The following is a 17,829-nucleotide window of genomic DNA, read 5'->3' as shown; positions in this document are numbered from 1 at the left end:
TTCTCCTCCGCATTTACTTTATTTAGCTTCTACTCTTCATCCTCTATGGCTGGGGGAAGGTACATAGTCTTGAAGACTGCTACTTTCTTTAGAATTCTGGATTTCAACCTCACTTGGACCTTCAGTATTGCATGGAAATTCTTGCCTTCATCTTTATTCAGTTTAATCCTCTATTTTCTCAACAGGTATTTCAAACTTTAGTAACCATCTTCAGGGCTTTTTCATGTCTATTTTCTTTTTTCCTTTTAGTGGATGACCATTTCCCTTACTGAACCAAGAAGAGTGGGGCAATCTGATGGGAACTTTCTTATCTCTTGCTTGACCCATTACTAGCCCCCCAAATTTAGAAACAATATCCACATCCACACTTCTCTACTCATATCTCTCCTGGTGTCTTCTCAGTGATAAGTGATTTGGCTTCATCAGTTTATTCCCTTTCCCCCTTTAACTACTACATTGATTTATTCTCCTATATATCATATACATATATATATATATATATATATATATATATATATATAAAAAATTGGGCCCCCCAATTAGAAAGAAATTGCAAAATTTTCCCTTAACTGTGTCACCCTCTAGTTTCTACACTACCTTTCTCCTTCATTTCATTCTCAAGTTTCTTGAGCCTCTTGACTCATCTCATGGTTTCCATTTCTGCATCTGTTATTCGCTCTTCAGCTGTGAGTGTACTTTTCCCCCACTCCTCCACTGAAACAATTCTTGCCAATATCATCAGTGACTTTTTTTTTTTTTTTTTTTCTGCGGTATGCTGGCCTCTCACCGCTGTGGCCTCTCCCGCCGCGGAGCACAGGCTCCGGACGTGCAGGCTCAGCGGCCATGGCTCACGGGCCCAGCCGCTCCGCGGCATGTGGGATCCTCCCAAACTGGGGCACGAACCCGCATCCCCTGCATTGGCAGGCGGACTCTCAACCACTGCGCCACCAGGGAAGCCCTCATCAGTGACTTTTGTCAAATCCAGTGGATACCTTTTTTTGGCTTCGTCACTCAATTTCTAATTGAAGTTTTCTAAACAATTTCTTCTCTTGTCAAGAGTTATAATTTGCTTCTCATACCTCAAAATTAAGTTATGCTTTTACCATCTGTAAAAAATAAGGTGATAAATGCTAGTGCATATCACATTGGTGTTATTGCATTTGTGTATAGTTCTCTTTGTTTTTAGTGTATAGCAATCACACAAAATAATATTTTTCAAACATAGTAGTTCCTTTCTGCCTTAACCCCATAAACCTGGTTTGGTTCATTAATTTTTAACTTATGAAGGCAGTGAAATGATTATTTGTAAATGACTACACTAACAAACAGTATGGAATAGAATCTATATGTAGCCTGCTATGCCGAAAACAGTTGCATAATTATGGATATTCTATACATAGTAAGGTTCTAATACAGACCTCCTATTTTCCATCTTCCCATCTAAGAAATTGCTCAAAATTTTTACCATATATTGCAATGAAATTGCCTCTCTTCTTGTATTGCTTGACGTTTTCTTCAGATTCTCTTCTATGTTTCCATACGTCCTTATGATGATTCAAAATGATGAAAAGAACAATCTAGATATATATGTACCTAATTATAGCTTTACCATATATAAAAAATAGAACTAAAAGGAGAAATAGAGAAATCTACAATTTAGGTTAGAAATTTTAAAACATCTTTATGTGAGTCACATAGGCACAAAATCAATAAAGATATTGAATATTAACAGTGTTTCCGTATATTGAAGATTACATATTCTTTTTGAGTATAAATGGGATATATGCATATATTAAATTTGATGATATTCTGTACCATAAAGTAAGTAGCAATAAATGTCAAAGCACTAAAATCACACAGAGTATATTCTTTATCAGTTAAGCTCAGATTAATACTTTTTTTTTTTTTTTTTTGCAGTACGCGGGCCTCTCACCGCTGCGGCGCACAGGCTCTGGACGCTCAGGCTCAGCGGCCATGGCTCACGGGCCCAGCCGCTCCGCGGCATGTGGGATCTTCCCGGACCGGGGCACGAACCCGTGTCCCCTGCATTGGCAGGCGGACTCTCAACCACTGCGCCACCAGGGAAGCCCCAGATTAATACATTTTGTAAACCCAGACAAAGGCCTATATAATCAATATAATGAATAAAAAAGTGGTATCATTGCAAATTTTATTAGCATTACATAGATAATAATAGAATGTTATAAATGTCTTTAAGCCACAGATTTTGCAAATTTATGTAAACTTGACAAATATCTAGAAAATATAAGATTTATCATAACTGACATGAAAAAAGTAGAGTATCAACTCCATTGAAGCACTCAAATCCTTAATTTAAAAACTTCCCAACAAAAACTCCAAGCCACTGGTGAAATACTTCAAACACTAAATAATATATAAATACAATTTACCCAAAATATCCTAGAAAGTAAGATGAAGAAGAAGAAAAATAAAGACTTCCCAACTTATTTTACTAAATCAGATTTCCTTGGCATCAAAATTTGAAAGATTATAAATATGGATAATTTATCTCTCTCACAAACATAGATATAAAAATTCTAAGCAAAATGTTAGCAAACTAAATCCAGCACTATATAAAAGGAGAATACATTACAGAAATGTAAAATTTATTCTAATAAAGCATAATTGGTTTAACATTGTAAAAAAATCAATTAATTTACCACATTAGTGAATAAGCAAAAGTATATGATTATCCTAATAGAAGCAGAAAAATAACTTGCGGTAATTCAATACTTTTTCATAATAAAAGCTTTTAGAGGGCTTCCCTGGTGGCGCAGTGGTTGGGAGTCCGCCTGCCGATGCAGGGGGACGCGGATTCGTGCCCCGGTCCGGGAGGATCCCACATGCCGCGGAGCAGCTGGGCCTGTGGGCCATGGCCGCTGGGCCTGCGCGTCCGGAGCCTGTGCTCTGCAACGGGAGAGGCCACAGCAGTGAGAGGCCCACATACCGCAAAAAACAACAACAACAACAAAATCTTTTAGCAATCTAGGAACTAGAAGGGAATGTTCTTAGTCTGAAAAAGGGCATAGTCAGGGAGGAAGAAAATTTTCTCTCCCCTTCTGTGTTCTTCTGGCCAACATAAGACAGATTAAAAGAAGAAAAATCAAATAATTTAATAACATGTATACTTGAAAGACACAGAAAAACGGAGTAACTTGTCAAAATGGCCAAAGCGCTCAACTGAAATGTCATCTTCAACTAAAGACAAAAGAGGATGTCAGGAGTAGTGGTTTGTGACTTCAAAATGGAGGAAGACAATTGACATGGAGATGGAAAAGCAAATGTTTGGTAAATAAATGTTTGCTGGACCATGCAGAGACAATGGGACACAGAGAGGAATTTTAACAGACTTTGCTAGGTTCCTACTTGTCTACACACGCAGTTCATACTACATACTATTGTTATCTATGATGATAGCTCCCTTCCTGGAACAGGTCCTCTATTTACATTCTTTTAGATGTTAGGGGGAAGGTCAAAGTTTCTTCCTGAGTCTTCCTTGATTGATTTCAGCTTGAAGTACTCCACATACCAAAGATGCATTTTTTGGTTGGCAAGTTTTGCTCCCCTATTGTATCTACAAAAATGCTACACAAATATCATATTTCATGTTTAGATATTGTATCATATCTCTGAAATCAGAAACTAGATAGAAATACTGGTCACCACCACTTTTATTCAGCTTTGTATTGAAGATCCTAACTAGTACAATTAGACAAGAAAAATAACTGTGTAAGAATAGGAAAAATAATTAAGCTTCTAATTTTTGTTTTTAGAAGATGACCTGATTGTATTTATAGAAAAGTCCAAAAAAAATCTAAGGATAAACTATTAGAGTTAATATCTGAGTCTTAGAATATTACTGGCTTGCATAACTCTACCAGAAAAATCAATTGTATTCCTCTACATTGAGAGCAACCATTTAGAAAACATTTTAAAAATATGTTTAATTCACAATGGCCTGAGAAAATAACAAATACACTATAATAACGCTAACAAAAGATGTGAGATTTTTATTTAGAAAATTATATAATACTACTGAGATAAATTAAAAAGACTCAAATCAATCAAAATTTAACATGCTAATTATTGGAAGACTCAATATTATGAAGATGTTTGTGTAAGGCCAACTGGCCCGAGGCAGGGGAACACAATCAGATTCACAGGTTGCATCAGACCGAAATTCTCCAGACCACCCAGTTCCAGAAACTGCCCTGGAGACATTCCGGACCACCCAGTTCCAGGAACTGACCTGGGGACTTTGAACCCGGCCCAGCCTTCCCGCCTTTCGAGGGGCGGGACTAACTGTTCCCCAGGATACCCGAAAAGACCACCAAATAAGGAATACTCTGCGCCCTCCCAGATTCACCACACCCCTTTCCCTTCTTCCCCTATAAAATCTTGCCCAACCCTCGCCCGGGTGCGACTTCTCTGGCCCCTTTCTCTCGGACCAGTGAACCTCGCCCGGGAGCGCTCCCTAATAAAGCTCACTTGAAGCTTTCCTCTGTTTCGCGGTGCCGTTTGTTAAGATACGACCTTACAGTTTGTTCTACCAAAATTGATCTACAGATTCAAAACAATCCCCATTAAAATTCATAAGGTGGTTTTGTCAGTAGTTGAGGTGATTCTAAAATGTATATACAAATGCAAAGACAATCTTATAGAAAAAATTGGAGTACTTACAGTAACAGATAAAAGGCTTATTACAACACTCCAAAAATTAGGACATTGTGGTATTGGTACAAATATAGTAATAGAAAAGAACAAAAAGGGCATTAAACAATACTTGATTTAACATAAAAACAGCACTGAAGAACAGTATAGATATGTCAGTTTTATTCAAAAAGTGGTCCTGGGTCAATGGGATATATGTGTGAAATAAAATGAATCTTTACTTCTCCATTATGGCCTACCCAAAACCAGTTGGCAGATTGTGAGAGAATATATTCAAGATTTCAGGGGTAGACAAAGATTTCTTAAATACTAACATAAAAACTTCTGAGCTTAAAATCTGTGTCAAACAATTTACTAAAATAAAATAAAAAATTTTGTTGATCACAAGTCATAAAACAGTGGAAATTTTACATAGTACATATAATCAACAGAAAATGTGTATCCAATATACATAAAGAGCTCCCACCAAATCAATAAAAGATACTGATAGCCCAGTGAAAAATAGGCAAAAGAAATGAATAAGCACTTTACAAATGAAGTTATCCAAAAGAACATAAACATATTAAGGGTCCTCAAGCTCATCAGGGAAATGCAAATTATAATCACAGTGAGCCACTACTACTTATCAGAATGGCTAAAATGAAAAAGATTGACAAGTTGATAAAGATGTGGTATGCCTGGGTTATCATAGACTGCCTGGGATGTAAATTGGTACAACTATTTAGGAAAGCTTTTTCATAAAGATACAGTATGACCCAGCAATTCCATTCGTAAGCAAATATCCACAATACATTCTTATATATTTTCACCAAAAGATAAGAACCAAAAATGTGTTTCTCAAAAAAGGATGAAACTTGAATCTATGGTTTCTGAATCACAATCTATATCCAAATACCTTCAATTAGAGATTACATTTGCTTCAATCTGAAAAGTCACACTGAAGGAAAAAAGTAAGAGGGAAGAGATATGGGAACATATGTATATGTATAACTGATCCACTTTGTTATAAAGCAGAAACTAACACACCATTGTAAAGCAATTATACCCCAATAAAGACGTTAAAAAAAAAAAAAAAGAGTAGCAAAAGACTTCAGCTAGACATCAAATGTAATTAAAAATCAGAAAGTGCATACTGGCAACTGTAGTTCCCCTTTGCCCAATATTTTTCATTCTCACCTCTGAATACTATTAAACAAGCCTAATTCTAGACCTTTAATAATGTTCACCAGCTAGCACCACATGTGCCAAAAAGACATGCTAATGGCTCTTTAAATACAAGCCTATTTAAGGCACTATTTAATGGACTAGTCAAATTGATTTCTCGGCAGTTCCCGGAGTGTTATTACCAAAGTTTTGCCTGTGAAAACAGTCTGTGTTGTATCCTCTCAGAAGAACACATCCTTTACCCAGGCCTCAAATTATTCCCACAAAGATTCAAGGAATGTGAGCTCCTAGCTAAAAAATAAATCACAAAACTTTCTGCACAGGGAGCTTGGCCTTGTAGAAATTGCCACCACAGTCATGAGAAAGAGAGAGAGACACACATAGTCCAAATTCAAGTCTAGATCACGTGGTTTGTGGAGCTGAGTCACAGGACCATACCCTAGCTGGGAAAGTCAGAATGTTCAGCTTTTCCGAGGAGAGATGATCTTGACTCCCACCAAGGCTTTCAAGGTAAATGATTACCAAAATATTGCAAATGTCTAATAAAAAATGTGATATCCCTCCTGAATCTCAATTCTACCTCTGGTTTACTGCTTTACCACATACATGGGCCCTGACAAATTATTGCCAAGCCTCTTTTCAATACATGGATTAATTTTACTTGTCCATAAAGATCTTGGAACTGTGGCACACTCTTGTTTCTCTTTTTATCTCTCTCTATTTCTTTGTTAAAAAATCTTCTCCAATCCACCATTTACCCAGTGGGTATGAGAATGAGGCATAATATTTTAGCCTATTGATTAGTAGCTATGTAACTTTGAAAACGTCAATGGCATGAATCTTATATATTTGATTGACTGCTATGTAATTGGTGAAAATAAATCTGAAGAAAATGAGCTGGCTAAATTAAACACACACAAAAATGAAACCAACCAGGAGAAGTTTTTAAGCAATGTGCATAAGGAAATTTTCATCCCTTATAACCCAAAATTGAAAATTGTTTTAAGGACTGATTTAAAACACTTCGAATGTGTTTATTCAGTTTGGCTACAGCTAATGTGCTGTATCTGTATGAGTAAGTTTGAAATTTCAAAAGCTATGAAGAGCGTGGACTAAAATTGCAAATGTGTTCAATGTAAGTGTCCTTCTCAACTGACCATTCATGGACAACTTGAAGTTCGTGTCACATTAGCCCTACAAATTTCCGGTGAAATTCAGGCTTATTGGAGTTTTTTGTTTGTTTTTGGTTTAGTTTTGTTTTCTAGTAAATAACTTGTGCTTTGCTAGGCTTGGTTTAAAGAATCAGATTGCAAGAGTCTGTAATATTGTTGAGGTGACCTTTGGCACATTTGTCTTCTATATTTGGTTTAATGTGTCAAAAATGTAAAATCATTCCCTTCATAACTTACTTTTTATTGTTTCAAAACACCACAAACAATCATAGTTTCTATATAATTTCTCCCTTCGTATGGAAGAAAAATGCATAGGAAGTTCTTGAAATATCAGACAGCATAAATTGTACTGCTCCAAAATGAGATGTCATGTCCATATCAACAGCCAGCTTTTACCTGATATTTCTGACCTCCTCTCTCTGTACCCAGTTAGCTGCCATAGGTGCTACAAACAGCATAATTTGACAACAACCTTTTGTATTGAATAAGGAAAATAAGTACAATTATACACAATAAATGTGTGAGTTAATTTCTTCTACAGTGATTAACTACATGGAAAATATTCAATCAGTTTTGGTAAACACAGGCAAATGCAAACACTGTCTTACGTTTTTCTTTAAATGAGGCTGTCGTTACCTATCTTAACTAGCTTTTCATGAGACAGTTATTAAGATGTTTGTGTGGAATCTGCTTGTAGGTAATGCAAGATTAACAACATTTCCAAAAGTATAGAAGAAATTTTCATTCGTATATTATTGTTTCAAGAGTAGCAGATGTTACAAAATTTCAGAACTTGCAATTCAGCTGATCACTTACTACTTCCTCATTCAAAAATTAATTAATTAGTAGTTTTAATATTTTAGACCAGCAAGTATTGCTGTAGTCTGAAAAGACTTTACATGATGTCACCTTTAAAAAATCTGATTGCTGTTATCTGATTATACCAGGCAAAAATTGGGGAACCTTTGAATTTTTTCCCTCTCTGAGAACAGAATTAATGTTTTTATTATGATAAAGTAGAGATAAGGAAACAAGTTTCATGAGTTTTCAAGGCTCATCTTTTATTTAATCTGTCAAAACACCTCTTAGTTGGAACAGAAATCAAGTAGTAACTATTGTAAAAAGCATTGCATCAGGATGGAGAAACCATGCTGTTCTGCTGCTCCTTTGGCTAAGGATTATTTTTTGATCCAGTTGGAGGCTCTGGAGAGAGTGAGCTATGGTAGACTCATTAAAGAAGATTATAGCAGTCCAACTTGGAAAATGAAGTAGAGCTTTATTGCCAGCTGGAGATGAAAGATATTTCTAGTTCTTACGGCAATCAAAATTCAGAAACAGTAAAACAAAAAATGTAGAACTGGTAGACTATTTTACCATTGGAAACTAGTAGAAAAATTTCCTTTTACTGGAGAGGCTGCATTTTCTTGATAATTTAGCAAATGATTTTCCCCTAACAATTGTCAACACATCACTGTAGCCCACGAAAATCTTGATCCAGCTGAAGTCCATCCATATTTCTACACCCTCTTGGCCTGTGTCATAGTAAGGACTTCCATCACTAAAATGGCACATATTCAGCTTAAATGCTCCCATCTCTAGTTTTACACAGTCCACCCTGGGCATTGTTTTTATGTTTATTATAGAACTTTTTTTTTCAAGCTTACATGTATTCTGTGTACATATTTGCTTTCTCGTCTTACCTGTATTCTTTGCCCCAACATACGGCCCCCAGTATATAAACTTCTTGAATATGAAGTGATCCTATTCATAACTTTTTTTTTAAATCACTGAACATGTTGCTTTTACACAGCAATACTTAGTAAAAGTGTATTGAATAAAAGGAGATATGCATACATACATAAATAAATGAATAGGTGAATCTAATCATATGTGTCCTTTTTGTGTTAAGAGAGATCAAATAGACTGCAAATATAGACATCAGTATGTTCGTCATGGTAGCATTTGATTACTACTTAAATGTATTTATTCTTAGTACGTTTGGTTTATTAAATAAATTTATTAACAGGAATGTTCCAGGAGAGTCACTGTTTAGGATCCTCACATAAGTTACCAGGAAAAATAAATTTACATGAAGTCATAAGATTTCATAAGTTAACATTGGTAAAGCGCTTAAAAAGTGCCTGACACATAGCAAGTACTAGACAAGAGCTTATTAAATGAAATAGATCACTAAGGGATCTCTGTGCTCACTGAAGAAGTAGTCTGGGCTTCCCTGGTGGCGCAGTGGTTGAGATTCCGCCTGCCAATGCAGGCGACGCGGGTTTGTGCCCCTTTCTGGGAAGATCCCACATGCGCGGAGCAGCTAGGCCCGTGAGCCATGGCCGCTGAGCCTGCGTGTCCGGAACCTGTGCTCCGCAACGGGAGAGGCCACAAGAGTGAGAGGCCCGCGTACCGCAAAAAAAAAAAAAAAAGAAAAAAAAAAAGAAATAGTCTGCATATACTCTTGTGTACACAATCAAGAATGATAAAAGAAAAACACAAATAACACAGAGTAGATTCCCTATCATGCAAAAATAACAAACATAATTTTACTTTATGTTCAATAAATGTATGTTGCACTGAAATAATTTTGCAAAATTTGTTTGTTTGTTTGTTTGTTTTTTTAGCCACACCATGAGGCATGTGGGATTTCAGTTCCCAACCAGAGATCAAACCCATGCCCCCTGCAGTGGAAGCGCGGAGTGTTAACCACTGGACTGCCAGGGAAGTCCCAGAAATTTGTTTTTTTAATTGAGGTATAGTTGATGTACAATATTATGTAAGTTTCAGGTGTACTACATAGTGATTCACAATTTTTAAATGTTATACTTCATTTATAGTTATTATAAAATATTGGTTATAGTCCTATATTGTACAATAGATCCTTGTAGCTTATTTATTTTATATGTAGTATTTTGTATCTCTTAATCCCCTACCCCTATCTTGCCCCCCTCCCATCCTTTTCCCCACTGGTAACCACTAATTTTTCTCTATATCTGTGAGTCTGATTCTTTTTTGTTATATTTATTAGTTTGTTTTCTTTCTTTCTTTTTTTTTGTTTGAAGACATACATTGTATTAACTTAAAAGTCTAAAAAGCACAGGATACATTTTCAGACCAATTTTACTTTTACCTATTTATGGTAATATGTGCAATGTTAGAAGGTACTTAGGTAATGTGTAAATCAAATGAAAAATCCAGAAGCAGCTGGTCCTGAATTACAGCACACACTGGAAACTTTGAGGAGAACACATATTAACAAAAAGAACACCAGCAAGCTCAAACTCATGTTTTAATGTTGAGTATTTTTAAAGGGTTTTAAAAAGCATACTCAATCAGCATACAGCTTTTTCTCACTTAACAGATGCATTTCTATTTGCTTGTGTACAGCAAAGCGTAAAAACTTGAATCAACTTACTTATGATTTCAGAAATGTATTCCATGGAATTTACTTCACTGCTCCTACCATTGATTCTTCAAATAAGCAAAGTACAGAGGCTCTCATCCCTTGAAATTGCTTTTAAACTAGCACTTTTTACATTGAAAGATAATAAGTAGAAACCTAGCAATTCCTGGTACAGTGCCTGGACTTAGCCTCATTTAATATAAGAATTGTATGTACAACAGAAAACTTATCATTTTCTTTATCCTTGGAGGAGAGGGAAGGAATAAGGAGAGGTGGGGACATGGCTGCAGTATTTAAGAGCTGAATAGAACAATGCATCTTTCATAATGCTGACAACTCCACAATGAAGAAACACCATGAATCTCATCAATTTTTTTAGTTCATGCTGGATTAGGAATTTAGGTTCCCCTCTTTGTGTATCAATTAATTCAAACTTCTCCAAAAATTAATACTACAAGATAAACTCTAACTGCCGTAGGTATTTCCTAAGTAGGAGACCAAACACCAAAGGGAATCCTTTCTTCCAACATCTTTTGGTATGTTAAGATTTCACCAAAGAGGAAATCTAACAATTAAATATGAAATCTCTTGGCCAAGTAAGAAACTACAGCTATTATGGGTATTACCCTACGTAGCCACTATTTGTATTACATATTAAATTAAACCCAGCATTAATTATGCTGTGAATGATGATAGCAGTGATGATCCTAGTGAAAAAGCATCATCTTTAGCCCAAGAAGAGTAAGAGGAAAAAAAATGTGAAAATAAGTAGAAAGCAGAAAAAGAGTTGGGCAACTTCTGATCTGAAAAGAACATTTTAAACATAGAAATACAAAAAGAAAAGTATTCCCGTATTTCCCATATGTGGTAATATGAAACATTTATTTTAGATATCAGATAAGAACAGAGCTAAGTAATCTGATTTTACTGCAGCAGTGTAAAAGTCATCCCTTCACCACAGTGTAAGATTTAAATTCATCTGCACAAGGGTACACATTATATAAAATGCAGTAAGATTACTGCTGCCCTGCCAAGTACTTCCAGTCCCTACCCAGGTCCTACTGAAATACTGGTGGTCCCAATAGTTTCATGGAAGCAAATCATTAAAAATAATAATAATAAAGCGATTAAAAAGATAAATCAAAATGCTTCAGTAACCATATATCCAGCTCAAACTTTATCTATTTAAATGTTACATTTGCCTCCCACTAATAAATCTTATTTCACTCAAACTTGAACAATAAATCTTCCATACTGAAGTATCTTCCTTGCCTAATTAATTCAAAGGAAAAAAACAAAATGATTAGTAAAGAAAAATGTAGGGATTAACACACCCTTTTAATTTGTTTTAAATATTTTTAAGGTTTAAATTTTGTAATTTCTAGTAAGAATACATTATCTGAATGAATACCCTAATGGAAAACCACTGTAAAATGTTTCAGCTGCCTTTGGGGCAGAGGGGTAGAGATTATCTTCAAAGCACCCCAGCTTTCTTCATGAGAAGGTCAGAGGTACACTGGTTTGTGTTATTATGACATCCATGAGGTGATCTAAGTTGCTTTTCCTTCAGCAGGGGCTTTATTTGTCAGCAGGGCATTATGCTTGACTTCCAAATTTGGCCGACAATTTACTGATGAGATTCATAACTTTTGGATTGCTCTGATATTTTGACATATTTGCCAGGTTCTGAGCCACATCCTGGAAGGCCACCATAACTTCTGGATCCTGCATGCCTGCAAGAACCTCCGGATCACTAAGAATTTCATTGAGCCCAGGCATTCCTGCCATTCCAGGCATGCCCCCTCCCATTCTAGGCATTCCTCCAGGAAAATTACCAGGCATTCTGCCAGGAAAGCCACCTGGAAAAGAGCCATACTGAGCTCCTGACTGTTGTCTGGCTTCTTCCTCCCTCTGGGCTCTCTCATGTTCTTCCCAAGCATTCTTGACCCTTTCTATTCTTTCTTTGATCTCTTGCTCTTCACGTTTTCGCTCATACTTTCTCTGATGTTCAGCAATTTTCTGGGCCCTTGGTTGAACTTCTTTCAGCATTGCACTAGCATCTTCATCATAATCCAGTTTACAGGCATAGGGCAAGATCATAGGCAGCTTCTTCCCAATGGCTCAAAAGTCTGTGTGCTTTCCCTCGCCACTTGTATGGCTGAGCAGAATCAGGATTTATTTCAATAGCTCTGTCACAGTCTCGGATGGCAGCATTTGGCTTCTGTAATTTGATGAAGACACTTGCTCTCTTCGCATACAGAATGGCCAAACAAGGATTTAGCTTGATGGCATCTGTGAACAAGTCAATGGCTTTCTGTAGTTCACCAACATTTAGGGCATCAATGGCAGCCACGTTTTTATCATTTGCCTGATCCATCATCTCCTCAGTTATCTCTACATTTTCATCTCCCATTTCTTGAGGGGCATCAGTGCCTGGTTCAAGCACACCTTCATTGTCAATTTCTAGATCACTTTCCTCACTTGATGGTTCATCTGTCTTTATGTTTTCCTCCACCTTCTTACTATCTGTTTTTTCTTCCTTGGTATTTTCTTCCAATTTAGTTTTATGAGTAGCAGGTGGTATTTTACCCCCCATACTCTCCACCCACTCCCTCAGGAAGTGCATTTCCTCGGTGTGCAGAACACTCGTGTCCTGCTTGCACATTTTCACGAAGGCTTGAAGCTTGCTCACTTTGCTGGTGACCATGGTCCGGAAGCAGCAGGAGACAGCAGGAGGCGGTAAGTGTGTGGACGCTGCGGCCCCATCCCAGGCCCAGGCGCTAGCTCAGCATGACCGCGTAAAGGGCAGTTTGTTTTCTTTTTTAGATTCCACATATAAGTGATATCATACTGAACTAATTCTGTAAAATTAGTTTTAAAAGATCCAAAACCAGACCTGGAAAAGTCTAGTCTAGAAGCTTCTGCTTTGATCTGTAGTTTTACTTCCTTATTAAACTTTCTTTTCTTCATGGCAGCTATGCATTACAGTGGTTATTCAGTAAATGTTCAAAGGAAGTAACAATTAGATCCTCCACTTATATATATTCTTATAGAAGACCACTTATCTTTTGACATCTCTCAACTTCCTGTCCAACTTTACGTACCACTTGAATCCTTCACCTTCTAGACGTTTTGCTGCATCAGAGCAGGTAATTCCTGACCCTTAATAAACCACGTGAATTACTTTTTCTTTTTTATCTTTTGTTGCCAGACCCAGTGTTCATGCATTAGAAGAGCTAGCTAAGCAGATTGCCTTACCCTGGGCTGAGCTCCTGAGAACACTTAGAATCACATGGGGTGGGAAAGGGAACAGAACAAGATGCCCGTCAAGAACAGAATTGCACTCAAGGGTAATTGCAAAGGGTCAGTAAAGAAGAATTCCTGTAATGGTCAAGCTGAAGAGATAATTGTAAGCCACAAACAAGAAACAAATGAGATGTAAAGAGCAGGATAGTTAATGGAGGACCATGTGAGGAAAATGTAAGACTGAATAAGGGAAGAAGTTTCATTAATTTGCTTTTAACAAATTGGTATTGCTAGAGTTGAAATGGATGCTTCAAATTCGTCAAAGCTACTGGGTTAGTGTAGACTCTTCTAAAATACACAGTAAGTCCAGAAAATAAAAGACATTTATTTATTTATTTTTAATTTAGTTTCCTCATTTTCTTTTTTAAAATTTAATTTTTTATACAGCAGGTTATCTATTTTATACATATTAATGTATGTAAGTCAATCCCAATCTCTGAGTTCACCCCCACCCCCACTTTTCCCCCTTCCCATACTTTTGTTCTATACATCTGTGTCTCTATTTCTGCCTTGCAAACTGGTTCATCTGTACCATTTTTCTAGATTCCACATATATGTGTTAATACATGATGCTTGTTTTTCTCTTTCTGACTTACTTTACTCTGTATGACAGTCTCTAGGTCCATCCACATCTCTACAAAGGACCCAATTTCATTCCTCTTTATGGCTGAGTAATACTCCATTGTATATATGTGCCACATCTTCTTTATCCATTCATCTGTCTATGGACACTTAGGTTGCTTCCATGTCCTGGCTATCGTAAATAGTGCTGCAATGAACATTGGGGTGCATGTGCCTTTTTGAATTATGGTTTTGTCTGGGTATATGCCCAGTAGTGTGATTGCTGGGTCATATAGTAATTCTATTTGTAGCTTTTTAAGGAACCTCCATACTTTTCTCCATAGTGGCTGTATCAATTTACATTCCCACCAACAGTGCAAGAGGGTTCCCTTTTCTCCACAACCTTTCCAGCATTTATTGTTTGTAGAGTTTTTGATGATGGCCATTCTGACTTGTGTGAGGTGATATCTCATTGTAGTTTTGATTTGCATTTCTCTAATGATTAGTGATGTTGAACATCCTTTCATGTGTTTGTGGCCAATCTGTATATCTTCTTTGGAGACATGTCTGTTTAGGTCTTCTGCCCATTTTTGGATTGGGTTGTTTGTTTTTTTGATATTGAGCTGCTTGTAAATTTTGGAGATTAATCCTTTGTCAGTTGCTTCATTTGCAGACACTTTCTCCCATTCTGAGGGTTGTCTTTTCATCTTGTTTATGGTTTCCTTTGCTGTGCAAAAGCTTTTAAGTTTAATTAGGGTCCCATTTGTTTATTTTTTGTTTTTATTTCCATTAATCTAGGAGGTGGGTCAAAAAGGATCTTGTTGTGATTTATGTCAAAGTGTTCTTCCTATATTTCCCTCTAAGAGCTTTATAGTGTCCAGTCTTACATTTAGGTCTTTAATCCATTTTGAGTTTATTTTTGTGTATGGTGTTATGGAGTGTTCTAACTTCATTCTTTTACATGTAGCTGTCATGTATTCTTTTACATGAATACATGTAAAAGATGTAAAAGAATACATGTAAAAGAATATGTAAAATACATATTTTGTAAATATGTAAAATACATACATAATATGTATATATGTATACATAATATGTAAAAGAATATGTACATACATATATACATACATAATATGTATATATGTATACATAATATGTAAAAGAATATGTAAAATATGTAAAATACAATACATGTAAAAGAATACATGAATACATTCTTTTACATGTAGTTTTCCCAGGACCACTTATTGACGAGACTGTCTTTTCTCCATTGTATATCCTTGCCTCCTCTGTCATAGATTAGTTGACCATAGGTGCATGGGTTTATCTCTGGGCTTTCTATCCTGTTCCATTGATCTTTATTTCTGTTTTTGTGCCAGAACAAAATTGTCTTGATTACTGTAGCTTTCTAGTATAGTCTGAAGTTGGGGAGTCTGATTCCTCCAGCTCCGTTTTCTTTCTCAGAGTTACTCTGGCTATTCGGGGTCTTTTGTGTTTCCATATGAATTGTAAAATATTTTGTTCTAATTCTGTGAAGAATGCCATTGGTAATTTCATAGGAATTACATTGAATCTGTAGATTGCTTGGGGTAGTATAGACATTTTCACAATGTTGACTCTTCTAATCCAAGAACATGGTATATCTCTCCATCTGTTTGTGTCATCTTTGATTTCTTTCATCAGTGTCTTACAGTTTTCTGAGTACAGGTCTTTTTATCTCCTTAGGTTGGTTTATTCCTAGGTATTTTATTCTTTCTGCTGCAATGGTGAATGGGATTATTTCCTTAAATTCTTTTTCTGATCTTTCATTGTTAGTGTATAGGAATGCAAGAGATATATGTGCATTAATTTTGTATCCTAAAATTTTACCAAATTCATTGATTAGCTCTAGCAGCTTTCTGGTAGCATTTTTAGGATTATCTATGTACAGTGTCATGTTATCTGCAAACAGTGACAGTTTTAGTTCTTCTTTTCCAATTTGTATTCCTTTTATTTCCTTGTCTTCTCTGATTGCCATGGCTAGGACTTCCAAAATTATGTTGAATAATAGTGGTGAGAGTCGACATCCTTGTCTTGTTCCTGATCTTAGAGGAAATGCTTTCAGTTTTTTACCATTGAGAATGATGTTTGCTATGGGTTTGTTGTATATGGCCTTTGTTTTGTTAAGGTAGTTTCCCTCTATGCCCACATTCTGGAGAGTTTTTATCATAAATGGGTGTTGAATTTTGTCAAAAGCTTTTTCTGCATCTACTGAGATGATCATATGGCTTTTATTCTTCAATTTGTTAATATGGTATATCACATTGATTGATTTGCGTATATTGAAGAATCTTTGCATCCCTGGAATAAATCCCACTTGAGCATGGTGTATGATCCTTTTAATGTGCTGTTGGATTCTGTTTGCTAGTATTTTATTGAGGATTTTTGAATCTATATTCATCAGTGATGTTTGTCTGTAATTTTTTTTTTTCTGTAGTGTCTTTGTCTGGTTTTGGTATCAGGGTGATGGTGGCCTCACAGAATGAGTATGGGAGTGTTCCTTCCTCTGAAATTTTTTGCAAGAGTTTGAGAAGGATGGTTGTTAGCTCATCTCTAAATGTTTGATAGAATTCACCTGTGAAGACATCTGGTCCTGGACTTTTGTTCATTGGAAAAATTTTAATCACAGTTTCAATTTCATTACTTGTGATTGGTCTGTTCATATTTTCTGTTTCTTTCTGGTTCAGTCTTGGAAGGTTATACCTGTCTAAGAAATTGTCCATTTCTTCCAGGTTGTACATTTTATTGGCATAGAGTTGCTTGTACTAGTCTCTTATGGTGCTTTGTATTTCTGCAGTGCCCGTTGTAACTTCTCCTTTTTCATTTCTAATTTTATTGATTTGAGTCCTCTCCCCCTTTTTCTTGATGAGTCTGGATAAAGGTTTATCAATTTTGTTTATCTTCTCAAAGAACCAGCTTTTAGTTTTGTTGATCTTTGCTATTGTTTTCTTTGTTTCTATTTCATTTATTTCTGCTGTGATCTTTATGGTTTCTTTCCTTCTACTAACTTTGGGTTTTGTTTGTTCTTCTTTCTATAATTACTTTAGGTGTAAGGTTAGATTGTTTACTTGAGATTTTTCTTGTTTCTTGAGGTAGGATTGTATTGCTATAAACTTCCCTCTTAGAACTGCTTTTGCTGCATCCCATAGGTTTTGGATCATCGTGTTTTTGTTGTCATTTGTCTCTAGGTATTTTCTTATTTCCTCTTTGATTTCTTCAGTTATCTCTTGGTTATTTAGTGACATATTATTTAGCCTCCATGTGTTTGCTTGTTTTGCGTTTTTTTCCCCTGTAATTGATTTCTAATCTCATAGCTTTGTGGTCGGAAAAGATGCTTGATATGATTTCAAGTTTCTTAAATTTACCAAGGCTTGATTTGTGACCCAAGATGTGATCTATCCTGGAGAATGTTCCATATGCACTTGAGAAGTTTAATCTGCTGGTTTTGGATGGAATGTCCTATAAATATCAATTAAATCTCTCTGGTCT

General features: G+C 36.0%; 1 pseudogene; it reads right to left on the bottom strand.

Moving 5' to 3' along the window:
* Positions 1 to 12,015: 12,015 nt before the first annotated feature.
* LOC113624563 (hsc70-interacting protein pseudogene) lies at positions 12,016 to 13,141 on the bottom strand (annotated as a pseudogene).
* Between the last annotated feature and the right edge of the window lie 4,688 nt (positions 13,142 to 17,829).

Source organism: Aethalodelphis obliquidens, unplaced genomic scaffold (assembly GCF_003676395.1).
Source record: "Aethalodelphis obliquidens isolate GAN/ISIS:26980383/991018 unplaced genomic scaffold, ASM367639v1 scaffold13, whole genome shotgun sequence".
Lineage (NCBI taxonomy): Eukaryota > Metazoa > Chordata > Mammalia > Artiodactyla > Delphinidae > Aethalodelphis > Aethalodelphis obliquidens.
Note: the sequence above shows the minus strand (reverse complement) of the source record. Positions and strands in the feature narration are given on the sequence as shown.